Consider the following 19,063-nt stretch of genomic DNA (forward strand, 5'->3'; position numbering starts at 1 on the left):
GCAGTGGCTTTTTGTTCCAAAACGTTTTTGTTTTTTAATTTTAGGTGAGTTAAGTTGACCTATTTACATTGATGTGGTATCTGTCACTCCAAAAATCCTGGATAAGAAAGATTGAATCAGACTATGGGAGTCCAGCCAAGATTGAACTAATTTGCTATTGCTTTTGGGGGGCCAAGAAGATAAAATTTGTCCCTAGCAAGAGCGGTAATGATTTTCCCTAAAGAGAATAGTTGTTTCTCCTCTTAATAATCCTGTAATAAAGAAAAGCTCAAGGGAGGAATTTTGACAGTCCTTGGAATGGAAAGGAGAGGGAACTCCTCATTTTTCTCATCTTGACCCAGAGCCTTGAAGAATCTTAAAACAGTTAGAGTGTAGAGGGTGAGGCCAGGTACTAGAGAATTCTGCTATTGCCTGTGGTAACCCAGGAACTACACCAATACCATGACCACAACACAGAGAAGGGGCACTATGGGAATGCCACAAAGAAACTTAGTGGTGAACAAATTTCTACCAAGTAGGACAGTGGGTACATATGTAAAGCTAAAGTTAATTAGGATACATTCAAATATAGATGATTACTTGCTATCATTAGCCAAAGACTATTTGCCTTGATATGTGAAGATTCTCTTATCTTTATTTTTTAAAAGATTTTATTTATTTATTTGAGATAGAGGGAGAGAGCACGAGCAGGAGGGAGAGGGAGAAGTAGGCTCCCCACTGAGCAGGGAGCCCAACGTGGGGCTCGATCCCTGGACCCCCAGGATCATGACCTGAGCCGAAGGTAGACGTTTAACTAAGTCTCCCAGGTGCCCCAACATTCTCTTATCTTTATAAATAAATGTTAAGATTCCAGTTTCCATTGATTCTTTAATCCAGAAATAATAAATACCGCAACCCAAAATTTTCACTGGGCTACCCCCTACTCTGGGTAACACCTTTGGTGAGACATCACTTTGATTCAAGGTTAGATTCTGTACTTATTCCAAGTGACTCCTGCCCCTAAGAAGCTTTCAATCTTTCAAATTATGTCAAAAATTCTATTTACATATGTATATAGACTAGAAGAGAACCTTAAGAATGAAAAATTTATGTAGGGAAATTTTTAATATTTTTTTCCAGTAGCTGTGATGTGGCCATTAAAATTATGGTTTCAAAGAATGTAAGTGAGAAAAAAAGCAGGATAGTAAAATGAATGCCCATTAACCCTGAACCTAAATTCATCAATTATTAACATTCTGCTATATTGCTCATCTCTTTCTCTTTCTGTATATACATACAAAGTTTTTGATGAGTCATTTGAGAATTGAACTAATCACAGACATCATAATATTTCATCCCTAAATACCCTAAGAACAAAGACATTCTCCTATATAACCAAAATATGGTATTCACATTCAGAAAATTCAAACCCGATACAATATTATTACCTAATATTCAGTCTGTATTCAAATCTCCCTAATTGTCCTAGTAATGTCCTTTATGGTTGTTGTTGGGTTATTTATTTATTTTTGATCCAGGATCCAATCAAGGATTATGTAATGTTCTCAGTTGCCATGTCTCTTCAGTCCCCTTTAATTCAGAACATTTCCCTAAGCCTTTTTCTATCTTTCAATATCTTGACACTTTTTAAGAGTCCAGGCAGGTTGTTTGGCAGAATATACCTTAAATTAGATTTTTCTGGTTGTATCCTCATGATTAGACTCAGGTTAAAAATTTTCAGGAATAATCAGAAGTAATGTGATGCCCTGAATGCATTTGCAAGGCTATTCACAGGCTGGCCCTGCCCATCTCTCTGGCCCCACAATTTGCTGCTCTCTCTGTGATCTTTCAAGTTCCAGCCAACAAACCTCTTGTAGTTTCCTCCTTCACTTGGATTATTGGCATATATATTTCTGATCTAAACTTACATAACCATGACCCTTCCTTAACCCCTTGGAGTGGGCCAGCGCACCTATGTACTTGTGTAATTATCTTTCCTTCTAGACCATTGGCTTTCAAAGTGTGGTCCTCAGATCCCTGGAATCTTGGGACCATTTTATGGGGTTTACAAGGTCAAAGCTATTTTCATGCTAATATTGAAGATGTTATTTACTTTTTTTATTGTACTGACATTTGTACTGATGGTACAAAAGATATGGTGGGAAGCTGCTTGTGCAAACAGTAGCATTGGTCATTGTATTCTTTACCCATCTACTCATAGAAAAAAAAACAAAAACGTGAGTTTTACTTGAGAACGTCCTTGATTAAGCAGTAAAAATGACTAACTTTATTAGTCATGAGCCTTGAGCATGTCTATTTAATATTATGCATGACAAAATGGGAAGTATGCATAAAGCATCTGTTGCACAGTGAAGTACAATGGTCATCTCTAGAAAAAGCATTTCAGTGACTGGATTGTGAGCTGAGCTGCACCCTGTTTTCATGGAGCACCATTTTTACTTGAAAGAACAACAGGCACTTAAACTATGGTTACTTAGACCTGAGTATTTGACAGACATTTTCTCAATAAATGAACAAAGTGAGACTGTCACTTCAAGAAAAACAACTCACAGTATGTGTGGTCAATGGTAAAATTTGAACACTCAAATAAAAATCAATTCTGGAAAAATTGTATTTGTCACAAGTTTGACTGCCTCACAATACTTAGACTTTTCTGATGTGATCAGTGCTGATATTAATGAATGTGATTTTTATAGATTGTATAGTGAAATGTGTCAACATTTGAAAGAGTGGTAAAACTCAGTCAATCAATGTTTTCCAAATGAACAATGCATGTTATTAGATATGCAAGATTCACTGAAAGTGCAAGATAGATTAATTAATTTTAGTATATGAAGCATTTATTTCATATATTGATATATGAATTTATCATCATTGATATGGTTTCAGATTCCACATTGTAGGTAACCTTTAAGAAATTACCACTTGTTGAATTTTGGTATAATAGCAAAGAAGAATTTCCACAATTATCTGAAAAGACTTTTTTAAGATACTCCTCTCTTTTCCAATTGCATATCTGGGTGAGGCCAGATTTTCCATATATACTTTAACCAAAACAACATATTGCAACAGACTAAAAACAGAAGCAGAGATGAGAGTCCAGCTGTCTTTTATAAAGACATTAAAGACAGTAGCAAAATTGTAAAACAATGACATTCATTAATATTTTTGTTTCAGAAAAGATAATTATCTTTTCATAGTAATAACATTATTTGTGTTCACATGTAACAGGTTCGTTATGTTATTTTTATTTTATTTTATTGTTATTATTTTTTCTTCATGATAAGTGTACTCGTTAATCCCCATCACCTATTTCACCCATTTCCCCACACATCTCCCCTCTGGTAACCCCCAGTTTGTTCTCTATAGTTAAGTCTGTTTCTTGTATGTCTCTCTCTCTCTCTCTTTTTTTTTTTATCCGTTGCTCATTTGTTTTGTTTCTTAAAACATCCCATGCTCATGGATTGGAAGAACAAATATTATTAAAATATATATTACCCAAAGCAACTTACACATTTAATGCAATCTCTATCAAAATACCAACAGCATTCTTCAGAGAGCTAGAACAAACAATCCTAAAATTTAGATGGAACCACAAACGACCCCCAAATAGCCAAAGTAACCTTGAAAAAGAAAAGCAAAGCTGGAGGCATCATGGTTCCAGATTTCAAGTTATATTACAAAGCTATAGTGATCAAGTACCAGCATTTGGGACTGGCAAAAGAATAGACACAGATCAATGGTACAGAATAGAAAACCCAGAAATGAACCCATAACTATATGGTCAATTAATCTCCAATAAAGAAGGAAAGAATATCCAATGGAAAAAAGTCTTATCAACAAATGGTGTTGGGAAAACTGGACAGCTACATGCAAAAGAATGAAACTGGACCACTTTCTTATACCATACACAAAAATAAATTCAAAATGGAAGAAAGACCTAAATGTGAGACAGGAAACTATCAAAATCCTAGAGGAGAACACAGACAGTAACCTCTTTGACATTGGCCATAGCAACTTCTTTATAAATGTTTCCTGAGGAAAGGGAAACAAAGGCAAAAATAAAATATTGGGACTTCATCAAAATAAAAAGCTTCTGCATAGTGAAGGAAACGATCAACAAAACTAAAAGGCAACCTACAGAATGGGAAAAGATATTTGCAAATGACATATCTGATAAAGGGTTAGTATCCAAAATATATAAAGAACTTATAAAACTCAACACCCCCAAAACAAATAATCCAGTTAAGAATGGGCAGAAGATCCGGTGCCTGGGTGGCTCAGTCGGTTAAGCATCTGACTCTAGGTTTCGGCTCAGGTCATGTTTCCAGGTCATGAGATAGAGCCCTGCATGGGGCTCCATGCTCAACGTAGAGCCTGCTTGAGATTCTCTCTCTGCCTCTCCTTCTGCCTCCCCCCAACTCTCTCAAAAAAGGGGGGGAACAGAAGACATGAATAAACATTTTTCCAAAGAAGATATACAGATGACAAACAGACACATGAAAGGATGCTCAATATCTCTCATACCAAGGAAATGCAAATCAAAACTAAAATGAGATATCACCTCACACTTGTCAGAATGGTCACGGATACCTGGGTGACTCTGTTGGTTAAGCAACTGCCTTCAGCTCAGGTCATAATCCCAGGGTCCTGAGATCCAGTCCCACATTGGGCTCCTTGCTCAGTGGGGAGCCTGCTTCTCTCTCTGCCTGTCATTCCCCCCTGCTTGTGCTCTCTCTCTTTCTCTGACAAATAAATAAATAAAATCTTTAAAAAAAAAGAATGGCCAAAATTAACAATACAAGAAATAACAGGGGTTGGAGAGGATGTAGAGAAAGGGGAATCCTCTTAGACTGTTGGTAGGAATGCAAACTTGTGCAGCCACTGTGGAAAACAGTACGGAAGTTCCTCAAAAAGTTAAAAATAGAATTTGTGATCCAACAATTGCACTACTGTGATGCGGAAATTGCACTACTAGGTATTTACCCAAAGAATACAAAAATACTAACTCAAAGGAATACATGCACCCTGATGTTTATAGCAGCATTATCAACAATAGTCAAATTATATAAAAAGCCCAAGTGTCCATCGACTTGTGAATGGATAAAGAAGATATATATAGGTAGAGGAAGGAAAGATGGCGGAGGAGTAGGGGACCCTATTTCAACTGGTCCCTGGAATTGATCTGGATATCTACCAGACCACTCTGAGCACCCACAAAATCAGCCTGAGATATAAGAAGATCTGGATCTCTACAAACAGAATATCACAAGTGGTTGGTTTTGAGGTACGAAGCAGGGAGCCCTGATTCCGCGGGCAGATATCAGAGGATAAACAGCAGTGGGAGGGTGCCTGGCCATGGGGATCCTACACCACCAGTGAGCGACAGCCTCGTGTGCAGGGGACAGGGCACAGACTCGCAGACCAGTAGCAGCAGGGATAGGACTTTAGGGCAGCCCCCAGGGCGGAAACCCAGAGCGGTGGGGTCGCGTGTGCGAACTGGGAATGGCTGGCGGTTTTAGAACCACAAAGGGCAGAGACGTGCCCCAACCTAAAGGCTGGTCTGGGGGCACAAAACCCAGGACGCTGTAGTTTATAGCAACCCTGACAGAAACGGAGATAGTGTGGCCTGGAGAGCTCACTGAAGAACAGACTGTGGTCTCTGCTCTGAGGCAGAGGGTAGGAAACGGTCGCTTCTGCTCTGACTCGCAGAAGAGACGCGGAAAGCTGCCAGGGAAAGCCACCAGAGAACAAAAGCCCCCAAAACTGATTCCCACTGAGCCCATCCCCGGCCACAGGGGGGCAGGGCAACTCCGCCCAAACAGGGTTGCCTGAGTAACAGCGCAGTAGGCCTCTCCCCCAGAAGACAGGCTGGGAAAACAAGAGGTCAGCAATCCTAAGGTCCCAAGAAAACAGGTGCATCTTGCTTGGGGTCTGGTCAATAATTTGGACTCTATACATTCCCTCAAACACCCATCAACAGAATGACTAGGAGGAGGAACCCCCAAAATAAAAAGACTCAGAGATCATGACTTACGCTGCAGATTTACAAAAGGAGGCAGACAGAACCAAGATGTCGGAGATGGAATTCAGGCTAGCAATTGTGAAGACAATGGCTAGAATGGAGAAATCAATTAATAGCAACATAGAGTCTCTTAAGGGCAGAAATGAAAGCTGAATTGGCAGAACTTAAAAATGCTGTCAATGAGATCCAATCCAATCTAGATAATCTAACAGCTAGGGTAACTGAGGCAGAAGAACAAATAAGCGACCTGGAAGACAATTTAAAGATAAAAAGGGAAAAGAGGAGGCCAGGGAAAAACAACACAGAATCCATGAAAATAGAATCAGAGAAATAAGTGACACCATGAAGTGTTCCAATGTCAGAATAATTGGAATCCTGGAGGGAGTGGAGAGAGAGAGAGAGAGGACTAGAAGATGTATTTGAGCAAATCGTAGCTGAGAACTTCCCTAATCTGGGGAATGAAACAAACATTTGCGTCCTAAGAGGCAGAGGAGGACCCCTCCCAAGATCAAGGAAAACAGGCCAACACCCTGGAATGTAATAGTAAAGCTTGCAAATCTTAGAACCAAGGAGACCATCTTAAGCGCAGTTGGGGGAAGAGATTCCTTACGTACAGAGGGAGGAACATCAGAATAACGTCAGGCCTATCCACAGAGACCTGGCAAGCCAGAAAGGCCTGGCAAGACATATTCAGGGTACTAAATGAGAAGAACATGCAGCCAAGAATACTTTATCTGGCAAGGCTATCATTAGAATGGATGGAGAGATGCAGAGCTTCCAAGACTGGCAGAAATTGAAAGAATATGTGACCACTAGGCCAGCCCTGCAAGAAATATTAAGGGGGGTTCTATAAAAGGAGAAAGAACCCAAGAGTGATATACAACAGAAATTTACAGGGACAATCTATAAAAACAACGTCTTCACAGGCAACATAATGAAAAATTTATTCATATCTTTCAATAATCAGTCTCAACGTGAATGGCCTAAATGCTCCCATAAAATGGCACAGGGTTGCAGATTGGGTAAAAAGACAGGACCCATCCATATGCTGCCTACAAGAGACTCATTTTGAACCTAAATATACATCCAGGCTGAAAGTGAAGGGATGGAGATCCATTTTCCATGCCAGTGGACCTCAAAAGAAAGCTGGGGTAGCAATTCTTCTATCAGACAATTTAGATTTTAAACTAAAGTCTGTAATTGGAGACACAGAAGGACACTATATCATTCTTAAAGGGTCTATCCAACAAGAAGATCTAAGAATTGTAAATATCTATACCCCAACATGGGAGCAGCCATCTACATAAGCCAACTGTTAACCAAAATAAAGAGTCATATTGATAACAGTACATGAATTATAGGAGACCTCAATACTGCACTCTCAGCGATGCACAGATCATCTAAGCAGAAAATCAACAAGGAAACAAGAGCTTTGAATGATACACTGGACCGCATGGACCTCATAGATATTTACAGAATATTCCACCCTAAAACAACAGAATACTCATTCTTCTCGAGCACACCTGGAACTTTCTCCAGAATACACCACATACTGGGTCATAAATCAGGTCTCAACTGATACCAAAAGATTGAGATTATTCCCTGCATATTCTCAGAGCACAATGCTTTAAAACTAGAATCAATCACAAGAAAAAATTTGGCAGAAATTCAAACACTTGGAAGCTAAAGACGACTCTGCTCAAGAATGTTTGGGTCAACCAGGAAATCAAAGAAGAACTTAAACAATTCATGGAAATCAATGAGGACGAAAACACATCAGTCCAAAACCTATGGGATACTGCAAAGGCGGTCCTAAGGGAGAAATACATAGCCATCCAAGCCTCACTCAAAAAAATAGAAAAATCCCGAATTCACCAATCAACTCTACACCTAAAGAACTAGAGAAAAAGCAACAAATGATGCCTAAGTCACTCCTTAGAAGAGAAATAATTAAAATTAGAGCAGAGATCAATGAATTAGAAACCAGAAACACAGTAGATCAGATCAACAAAACTAGAAGTTGGTTCTTTGAAAGAATTAATAAGATCGATAAACCACTGGCCAGACTTATCCAAAAGAAAAGAGAAATGACCCAAATTAATAAAATTATGAATGAAAGGGAGAGATCATGACTAACACCAAGGAAACAGAAACAATTATTAGAAATTATTATCAACAACTATATGCCAATAAACTGAGCAATCTGGATGAAATGGAGGCCTTCCTGGAAACCTATAAGCTGCCAAGATTGAAACAGGAAGAAACTGACAACCTGAATAGGCCAATAACCAGCAACGAGATTGAAGCAGTGATCAAAAACCTCCCAAAAAACAAGAGTCCAGGGCCTGATGGATTCCCTGGGGAATTCTACCAAAATTCAAAGAAGAAATAATACCTATTCTACTGAAGCTGTTTCAAAAAATAGAAACAGAAGGAAAACTTCCAAACTCATTCTATGAGGCCAGCATTACCTTAATCCCCAAACCAGGCAAAGACCCCATCAAAAAGGAGAATTTCAGACCGATATCCCTGATGAATATGGATTCCAAAATCCTCAACAAAATCCTAGCTAATAGGATCCAACAATACATTAAAAGGATCATCCACCACGACCAAGTGGGATTTATCCCCGGGATGCAAGGGTGGTTCAACATTCACAAATCAATCAACGTGATAGAACACATTAATAAGAGGAGGGAGAAGAACCATATGGTCCTCTCAATTGATGAAGAAAAAGCATTTGACAAAATACAGCATACTTTCCTGATTAAAACTCTTCAGAGTATAGGGATAGAGGGAACATTCCTCAAGTTCATAAAATCTGTCTAGGAAAAATCCACAACGAATATCATCCTCAATGGGGAAAAGCTGAGAGCCTTTCCCTTAAGATCAGGAACACGACAAGGACGCCCACTCTTGCCACTGTTGTTCAACATAGTACTAGAAGTCCTAGCAACAGCAATCAGACAACAAAAAGAAATAAAAGCTATTCAAATTGGCAAAGAAGAAGTCAAGCTCTCTCTTTTCACAGACGACATGATACTTTATGTGAAAAACCCAAAAGACTCCACCCCCAAATTACTAGAACTCATATAGCAATTTAGTAATGTGGCAGGATACAAAATCAATGCACAGAGATCAGTTGCTTTCTTATACACTAAATACGCAACTGTAGAAAGAGAAATTAGAGAAATGATTCCATTTACATTAGCACCAAAAACCATAAGATACCTTGGAATAAACCTAACCAAAGAGGTAAATGATCTATAGTCTAGGAACTACAGACCACTCATGAAAGAAATTGAGGAAGACACAAAGAGATGGAAAAATATTCCATGCTCATGGATCAGAAGAATAAACATTGTTAAAATGTCTAGGCTACCCAGAGCAAACTATACCTTCAATGCCATCCCGATCAAAATTCCAATGACATTTTTCAAAGTGCTGGAACAAACAATCCTAAAATTTGTATGGAATCAGAAAAGACCCTGAGTCACCAAGGAAATGTTGAAAAAGAAAAACAAAGCTGGGGGCATCACGTTGCCCAATTTCAAGCTGTATTACAAAGCAGTGATCACCAAGACAGCATGGTACTGGCACAAAAACAGACATATAGACCAATGGAACAGAATAGAGAACTCAGATATGGACCCTCAACTCTATGGTCAAATAATCTTTGACAAAGCAGAAAAAAAACATGCAATGGAGAAAAGACAGTCTCTTCAATAAAGCTGCTGGGAAAATTGGACATCCACAGGCAGAAGAATGAAACTCAACCATTCTCTAACACCATTCATAAAGATAAACTCAAAGTGGATGAAAGACCTCAACGTGAGACAGGAATCCATCAAAATCCTAGAGGAGAACATAGGCAGTAACCTCTTTGACATCGGCCACAGCAACTTCTTTCAAGATACATCTCCAAAAGCCAGTGAAACAAAAGCAAAAATGAACTTTTGGGACTTCATCAAGATAAAAAGCTTCTGCACAGCAAAGGAAACAGTCAACAAAACAAAGAGGCAACCCACAGAATGGGAGAAGATATTTGCAAATGACACTACAGACAAAGGGCTGATATCCAAGAACTATAAAGAATTTCTCAAACTCAACACCCAAACAACAAATAATCAAGTCAAAAAATGGGCAGAAGACATGAGAAGACACTTCTCCGAAGAAGACATACAAATGGCGAACAGACACATGAAAAAATGTTCATCATCATTAGCCATCAGGGAAATTCAAATCAAAACCACATTGAGATAGCACCTTACACCAGTTAGAATGGCAAAAATGGACAGGGAAAGAAACAACAAATGTTGGAGAGGTTGTGGAGAAAGGGGAACCCTCTTACACTGTTGGTGGGAATGCAAGTTGGTACAGCCACTTTGGAAAACAGTGTGGAGGTGCCTCAAAAATTTTAAAAATAGAGCTACCCTATGACCCAGCAATTGCACTCCTGGGTATTTACCCCAAAGACACAGATGTAGTGAAAAGAAGGGCCATATGCACCCCAATGTTCATAGCAGCAATGTCCGCAATAGCCAAACTGTGGAAAGAGCCGGGATGCCCTTCAACAGATGAATGGATAAAGAAGATATGGTCCATATATACAATGGAATATTACTCAGCCATCAGAAAGGATGAATACCCAACTTTTACATCAACATGGATGGGACTGGAGGAGATTATGCTAAGTGAAATAAGTCAAGCAGAGAAAGTCAATTATCATATGGTTTCACTTAGTTGTGGAACATAAGGAATAGCATGGAGGACATTAGGAGCAGGAAGGGAGAAATGGGGGGGGGAATTGGAGGGAGAGATGAACCATGAGAGACTACGGACTCTGAGAGACAAACAGTTTTAGAGGGGAGGGTGGAGGGGGGATGGATTAGCCCGGTGATGGGTATTAAGGAAGGCACGTACTGCATGGAGCACTGGGTGTTATACTAAAACAATGGATCGTGGATCACCACATCAAAAACTAATGATGTATTGTATGGTGACTAACATAATAAAATTAAAAAAATAAAAAAAAGAAGATATACATATATATAATGGAATAGTACTCAGTCATAAAAAAGAATGAAATCTTGCCAACTGCAATGATGTGGATGGAGCTAGACAGTATTACGTTAAACAAAGTAAGTCAATCAGAGAAAGACAAATATCATATGATTTCACTCATATGTGGAATTTAAGAAACAAAACAAATGATCATAGGGGAAAAAAGAGAGAGGCAAACCATAAAACAGACTCTTAACTATAGAGAACAAACTGATGGTTACGGGGGGGGGGGGGGGATAGGTTAAATAGGGGATGGGGATTAAGGATTGCACGTTGTGATGATCCCCAGGTGTTGTATATAAGTATTGAATCACTAAATTGTACACCTGAAACTAATATTACACTATGTGTTAACTAACTGGAATTAAAATAAAAACTTTTAAAAAAAGAAAAAGAAAAGATGCATGGTATGACTTTGATTTTTCTGAATTTGTGGAGACTTTTCTTGTGGTCTAATATGTGATCTGTTCTGGAGAATGTCCTGTGTGCACTTGAAAAGAATGTGTATTCTGCTGTTTTAGGATAGAATGTTCTGAATATGTCTGTTAAATCCATCTGGTCCAGTGTGTTATTCAAAGACACTGTTTCCTTGTTGATTTTCTGTTTGGATGATCTGTCCATTGATGTAAGTGGGGTGTTAAAGTTCCCTACTATTATTGTATTACTATCAATTATTTTCATTACGTTTGTTATTAACTGTTTTATGTATTTGGATGCTCCCATGTTGGGTGAACAAATATTTACAATTCTTATATCATGTTGTTGCATTGTCCCATTTATTATTATATAATGCCCTTCTTTGTCTTTTGCGTTTTTTTAAGATTTATTTATTTATTTGAGCGAAAGAGAGAATGTGAGTGGGGGGAGGGGCTGAAGGAGAGGGAGAACCCCAAGCCGACTCCCCACTGAGCATGTAGCCCAAAGTGGGGCTCAATCCCAGGACCCTGAGATCATGACCTGAGCTGAAATTAAGAGTCAATGCTTAATGGACTGAGCCACCCAGGTGCCCACTTTGTCTCTTGTTATAGTCTTTATTTTAAAAGTCTAATTTGTCTGATATAAGTACTGCTACCCTGGTTTTCTTTTGACATCCATTTGCATGATAAATTTTTCTCCATCCCCTCACTTTAAATCTGCATGTGCCTTTCAGTCTGAAATAAGTCTCTTATAGGCAGCATATGGATGAGTCCACTCCTTCACCCTGTGTCTTTTGATTAGAACATTTAGTCCATTTACATTCAGTGTAATTGTTGATAGATATGTATTTAGTGTCATTTTATTACTTATTTTGTGTAATTTCTGTAGATTTTCTCTGATCCTTTCTTCTCTTGCTCTCTTTCATGGTTTGTTGGCTTTTATTAGTGATATACTTGGATGCCTTTCTGTTTATTCTTTGCATATCTATTAATGGTTTTTGATTTGTGGTTACCATTATGTTTGTATATAATATCTTCTGCATATAGCATTCTACTTAAATTGATGATCACTTAAGTTTAAACCCTTCTCTCCTCTCCACATTTTAGGTATATGGTGTCATATTTTACATCTTTTTTTATTATGAATCCCTTGACTGTTTTTACAGAAATATATATTTTTACTGCTTTTGTGGTTTTTACTTTTTATATTCTCACTTATGGTCTTTCCTTTCCACTCAAAGAGTTCCCTTTAATATTTCTTGTAGGACTGGATTTAGTGGTCATGAACTCCTTCAGTTTTTGTTTAAGAAACTCTATCTCTCCTTCTATTCTGAATGATAACCTTGCTGGATAGAGTATTCTTGGCTGCAGATTTGTCCCTTTCAGTACTTTGAATAGATCATGCCACTTTCTTCAGGCCTGCAAAGTTTCTGCTGCAAATCCACTGATAGCCTTATGGGTTTCCCTTGTATGTAACTGTCTTCTTTCTCTTGCTGCTTTTAATGTTTTTTTTCTTTATAGTTACTTTTTGCCATTTTAATTACTATGTTTCTTGGTGTGGATCTCCTTGAGTTGAATTTGGGGGGCCTCCTGAATATGGATATCTGTTTCCTTCTGCACATTAGGGAAGTTTTCAGCTATTATTTCTTCAAATAAATTTTCTGCCACCTTTTCTCTCTCTTCTTCTTCTGGGATCCCCATAACACAAATGTTATTACGCTTGATGGAGTCACTGAGTTCCCTAAGGACCAGTCTCAATTTGTGTAATTTTCTTTCCTCTCCTTTACTCAGTTTGGTTACTTTCCATTACCCTGCCTTCCAGGTCATTAATTCATTTGTCTGCTTCATCTAACCTGCTATTTATTCCAACAAGTGTATTTTTAATTTCATTTATTATATTCTTTTTTATTTAAATTGAATTATGCAACATACAGTACATCATTAGTTTCAGATGTAAAGTTCAGTAATTCATCAGTTGCATATAACACCCAGTGCTCATCACATCACATGCCCTCCTTACATTTATTGTATTCTTGATCTCTGATTGTTTTTCTTATCTCTTTATTGTTTTTTATTATTTTTTTAATGTCCTCTACTCTCTTCTAAGTCCAGTGAGTATCTTTATGATCATTACTTTAAATTCTCTATCAGGCATATTACTTATTTCTATTTGGCTTTGGTCTCTTGCTATAGTTTGGTCTTGTTCTTTCATTTGGGAGATATTTCTCTGTTTCCTCATTTTGTCTGACTTCCTGTGTTAGTTTCTGTGTGCTATCAAATTCAGCTACTTCTCCTGCTCTTTACAATAATAGCCTTATGAAGAAGAGGTCCTGCAGTGCCCTGCAGTGCATTGTCCCCTGTTCCCCAGGGCCTGGCACTTTGGGAAGTGTCTCATACTCATATGTGGTTGCATGTGCTCTGCTGTTGATTCTTGGCCAATCCTTCAGTCCAGTTGTCTGCAGAGACTCTCTTTGCCTACTGTGGGTAGTGTTTGGTCCCCAGCAGGGGTGGGGGAGGGGACCACAGTGCTGGAGTAAGTTGGGCGGGGGGGAAGTGGCGCGTGGTGTAAGCAAGTTAGGTAAGGCATGCCATGCGTGTTCCCACAGGTGGCCATTGTTTATAATGGGGGGCATGGGAGGGAAATGGTACCTGCAAACTCCTTGTTCCTGGAATCCCCATGATCCCTGTCTCTCTGGGCATGCTCTGAAATGAGCAAATCACCCTTCCTCCCATCTACCCCTCACCACACATTTTTCAAACTTCTGGTTCTAGGCTGTATCTGCACAGGCTGCATGTTCCGCTCCTTCTTTAAGGGTGGGGACTCTGCTTCTTAATGCCCTCCAGGCTCTCCCAGAGTGGAGCCCAGTGATCTTTAAAATTCCAGGCTTTAAGTTCCACTGATTGTAAGAACTCATACAATTTGGTCCCTCTTGCTTTCAAAGCAAATGTTATGGGGATTCATCCTCCCCATTTGTGGGCTTCCCAGTGTGAAAGTCTCTTTTCCACACTTCTCCACACAATTGGCTCCCTCCCCACCATAGACAGCCACAGTCTGTTTTGCTCCCAGACCTCATCTGCACCCTTCCTACTTTCTTTGATGTGGCCTCCTCTCTACCTTTAGCTGTAGAGTTTATCTGCCAGTATTTGGATGTTTCCTGGGTTATTTATACTGATGTGAGTATTATCTAGTTGTATATGTGGGACAGGGTGAGCTTAGTGTCCTCCTACTCCATCATCTTCCTAGCAGACCTCCTATTATTTTTATTTTTTAAGATTTTATTTATTTGAGAGAGACAGAGAGAGCACAAGCAAGGGGAGCAGCAGGCAGAGGGAGAAGCAGGCTCCCCGGAGCAGGGAGCCTGACGCAGGATTCAATCCCAGGACCCTGGGATCATGACCTGAGCCGAAGGCAGACGCTTAACTGACTGAGCCACCCAGGTGTCCCCAGTATGTTATTTTTAAATGAATTAATAAATATGTTTAAAGTTTCCTAGTGTTAATCTCTGATACAATAAACATTGACAGCTATCACCCACATAATTGGAAGCCCTTTGTGGTCCTCAAATTTTAGAGTGCTACAGGGTCCTGAGACCAAAGTTTGTAATGTGTTGTTCTAGAATATAAGCCCAGTGGAGGCACAGGCTACATCTTTCTTGATCACTGCCATATCCTGACCATGTAGGATATGGGGCACCTGGGTGGTTCAATCAGCTAAGTGTCTGACTTCCTCCCAGGTCATGATCTTGGGGTCCTGGGATCAAGTCCCACATTGGGCTCCCTATTCAGCAGGGAGTCTGCTTGTCCCTCTGCCCCAACCCCTACTCGTGCTCTCTCTCATGCACACTCTCTCTCTCGCTCTTGCTCTCTCACTCAAATAAATAAAATCTTAAAAAAAAAAGAAAAATGGCTGTTAATATTTGCTGAAAATGTGATCACATGTCTGTCCAGATAAATGAATGACACTCAAAATGGACCTTGCAAGGCATTCCAGGCAGAGGGAACAATCTGATAAAAAGGACCAGAAATAAGAAAATAAGCATTTAAGGAGAATAGTGAGAAACGAAGTGTGTAGAGCAGACTAACACAGTGGCTAAAAACTTAGGCTTTGGACTTAAACAATCCTGAGTTCAAATACTGACTCCAATTCCTATTAGCTAAGTTGCATTGGGCAGATCAACCATTCTCAGCTTCAACTTATTAGTTGTGTGTCCTAGGCCAAGTTATTATCCCTCTGTGCCTCTGTTTCCTTACCTTTAAAGTGAAGATAATAACAGTATCTACTTCGTACATTTGTGCTGACAGCAGTAAAGTGCTCAGAGCTGTACTTTCCAACATAGCAGTCCTTTACCACATATAGCCATTAAGCACTTGGTATGTGGCTAGTGCACTGGAAAACAAATGTATTTTATTTTATTTTAATTGATTGATATTGAAATTACAATTTTTAAATTGAAGCAGTTTTATCAATATGGGTGAGAGTAGAAAAAGAAATGATTTTTGGTACTTGATTCAGGTACTAGAAATCTTTTTTTTTTTAAGATTTCATTTATTTATTTATTTGACAGAGAGAAACACAGCAAGAGAGGAAACACAAGCAGGGAGGGTGGGAGAGGAAGAAGCAGGCTCTCCAGGAGCAGGAAGCCTGATGCGGGGCTCGATCCCAGGACCCCGGGACCATGACCTGAGCCGAAGGCAGACTCTTAACAACTGAGCCACCCAGGTGCCCCTAGAAATCTTTTAAGTATGTTTAGAACAACTTGGGTATGTGAAACTAATTTTTCCACTGTTCTTTTTATGAAATCTAAATACAGTTCAATTATTTTCAATGAAAATTTAGTGTCCAAATTGAGACATGCTATAGGTGTAAAATACACAGTGAATTTGAAAGATTTACTATCCTCCCAAGAAGAAAAAAATATATCATTTATAAGTCTTTATTGATTACAAGCCCATTGATAAAATATTTTATTGAAATAAATTTCACTTTTTTCTTTTTACTTTTTAATTTATAATCAGAAAATTTTAAATTACATAGATGGCTCACATTGTATTTCCGTTGGACAGTGAGTGAGCACATTGTAAGCACTGTACAAAGTGTTAGTGATCACTGTTTTATTATCTGTACTATAGAGATAACATTTACCTTACAAAATCATATCAAGAGAAAATGAGATGCAATATAAAACTCTTAGCACAGTATAGGGCACATAATTAGGGCTCAGTAAATGCACTTGTCATCTATAAGTGGCAAGGGCATCACATATTCTGGGAAGATAGACCTGGAAAGTGAGGTTGGGGTTGTATATTATAGAAAGTTTTGCAAATCTGGCTGAGAAGCTGGGGCTTAATTCTCTATGCAACCAAGAGCAACTGAAGCACATGATCCACGATGTGTTTTAGAGAGATAACTCTGACATGTATCCTCAGAGAGGGGATGTGAATTTTGGAAACAATTTTAAGCCATTCAGAGCAAAATTTGTTGAGTAAGTTGGATGATCAAGCTGGGAAATGCTGTCTGGGGTCAAAAACCAAGTCTCAGTTTGAGTGATGAGTCTGGTTTCACAGGAAGCTCATAATCCAGCTTTGTGGGCAATTCCAAAAGAGAAGTTTCACAGGCATTTTTGGGAAGTGACAGACAGCTTCATTGGATTAAGCAGATCGCCTTCCACTGTGACTATTCCAACATATGTACATTTTTGTATGTTTACACAATCAAGCACATAAATGGTGTCATTACATTTTAGTTTGTGCACTCTAGACAAAAGGCTCTTTTTTTATAGCATTTGTAAGACAATTTCCCGATCTCAAACCCCCTAATGAGTCCTCCAAGTCCCTCTTTTGTATAAATAAGCCCATCCTTCCCTAGGAAATACCTAGGTACCAAAACAAAATCCTTTCATCAGTGCTGCCCTTAGATCCAGGCAATGGAAGTCCCCCGTCCTGGGCCCCATACCTTTGAGGGTTTTGGTATGGCCCCTTTTCTGCTGCACTCTTCTCCTTCATGAGTTATCTAATGCTGCATAGAAAATCACCATAAAACTCAATGGGTTAACAAGACAATCATTTTTATCTTTCATGGTTTTTGTGGGTTTTGAGTTTGGGAGTAGCTTACCAGGGTGGTTCTGGTTCAAGGTCTCTCATGAGGCTGTAGTCAGATGTCAGCTGGGACTATAGTCATCTGAAGGCTTGGCTTGGACTAGAGGATATACTTCCACGGTGGTTCACTCACAGAGTTGGCAAGTTGTTTTTGGCTGCTGTAAGAACTTAGGTCCTCTCCATATGGGCTCCCTCACAAGATGGTGGCTGAGTTCTGAGAGACTGAATATACAAATGGACAAAGGCTAGGTCATATATGAAAATAGAACTCTGACCCACAACTTGCAGAATCAGCCCAGGAAGTCAACCATAACCTCTGTAGCAATTAGCCCAAAATGGTCAGGGCTTGATGAATAACTGATAGTTTCCTTAATCTTTGCCTCCATTTCCAACTTAGGACCAACAGAGAAAACCAATCACATACCATCCCTTATTCTAGTTAGCCCAACAGCTTCTCCAAGGCAATAACCTCTAATCAGGGCACACCTGAAGCCTCCCATTTTTCCATTTTTTACCTTTCCACTCCTCTACTTGCCTTTGAATCTCTGCAAAACAGAGATGGTAGCTGACTCCCTTACTACATAAGCTCTGAATTAAATTCCCTTTTCTTGTTCTCATTTGGGCAGTCTTTGTTTACTTCCATAGTTTTAAAAGCAGAAAGTTCTGAGAGAAGGTGTGTGTGTGTGTGTGTGTGTGTGAGAGAGAGAGAGAGAGAGAGAGAAAGTGTGAGCACAAGCGAGAGTTGGCCAGAAGCTGTGCTCTTTTTATGACCTAATTTTAGAAGTCACAGATTATCCCTGTACTTCTGAAATAAATAATACATTATATGTAAAAAAAAAAAAAAAAGATAGTAGGAAGGGAAAAATGAGGGGCGTGGAATTGGAGGGGGAGATGAACCATGAGAGACTATGGACTCTGAGAAACAAACAGGGTTTTAGAGGGGAGGGAGGTGGCGGGGGGGAAAGAAGTCACATATTATCATTTCTACCATACTTCCTGGGTCTAAGCAGTCACAATCACCTGCCTAGGGGAAACAGGTCTTGGTAAAAACGTGTATCATTCATATTGTAAGAAATGCATGTGGGATGGGATAAATATGTAGTTTGGCCATATATAGAAATACAGTCTGTTACATACCCACAGGATAAGAAGTCTGTGGGGTCAGAGGACATGATTGCACAGAGCCTGCTCCCCAACTTCTAGATCTGCACTGAACAGTATGGTAGCCATCAGCAGATGTGGCAATTTAAATTTAAATTAAGGTTAAATAAAATTTAAAGTTCAGCTCCTCAGTCATAGTAACCCCATTTTGAGTACTCAGTAGCCACAAATGGCCAGTGACTACTATACTGGACAGTCCAAACAGAATGTTTCCATCACTGCATGGGACTGATCCAGTTCAAGTTCTGGGACCTCAAAAATCCATGTCCAAAAATTCCTTAGTCCATTTTCCAGGCTACAA

At 39.2% G+C, this 19,063-nt stretch overlaps 1 protein-coding gene across 3 annotated transcripts in view; it reads right to left on the bottom strand.

Moving 5' to 3' along the window:
* The window catches only part of TMEM108 (transmembrane protein 108), a 747,136-nt gene that overhangs the window by 524,529 nt on the left and 203,544 nt on the right, over positions 1 to 19,063 (bottom strand). For all 3 annotated transcript variants that reach the window (XM_073899983.1, XM_073899979.1, XM_073899974.1), the window contains one exon: positions 17,618 to 17,823. The gene's annotated coding sequence lies outside the window, so the exon portion shown is untranslated. The remainder of the gene's footprint in view (positions 1 to 17,617; positions 17,824 to 19,063) is intronic.

Source organism: Callorhinus ursinus, unplaced genomic scaffold, assembly GCF_003265705.2.
Source record: "Callorhinus ursinus isolate GAN/ISIS: 27379988/994484 unplaced genomic scaffold, GSC_fseal_2.0 scaffold1, whole genome shotgun sequence".
NCBI lineage: Eukaryota > Metazoa > Chordata > Mammalia > Carnivora > Otariidae > Callorhinus > Callorhinus ursinus.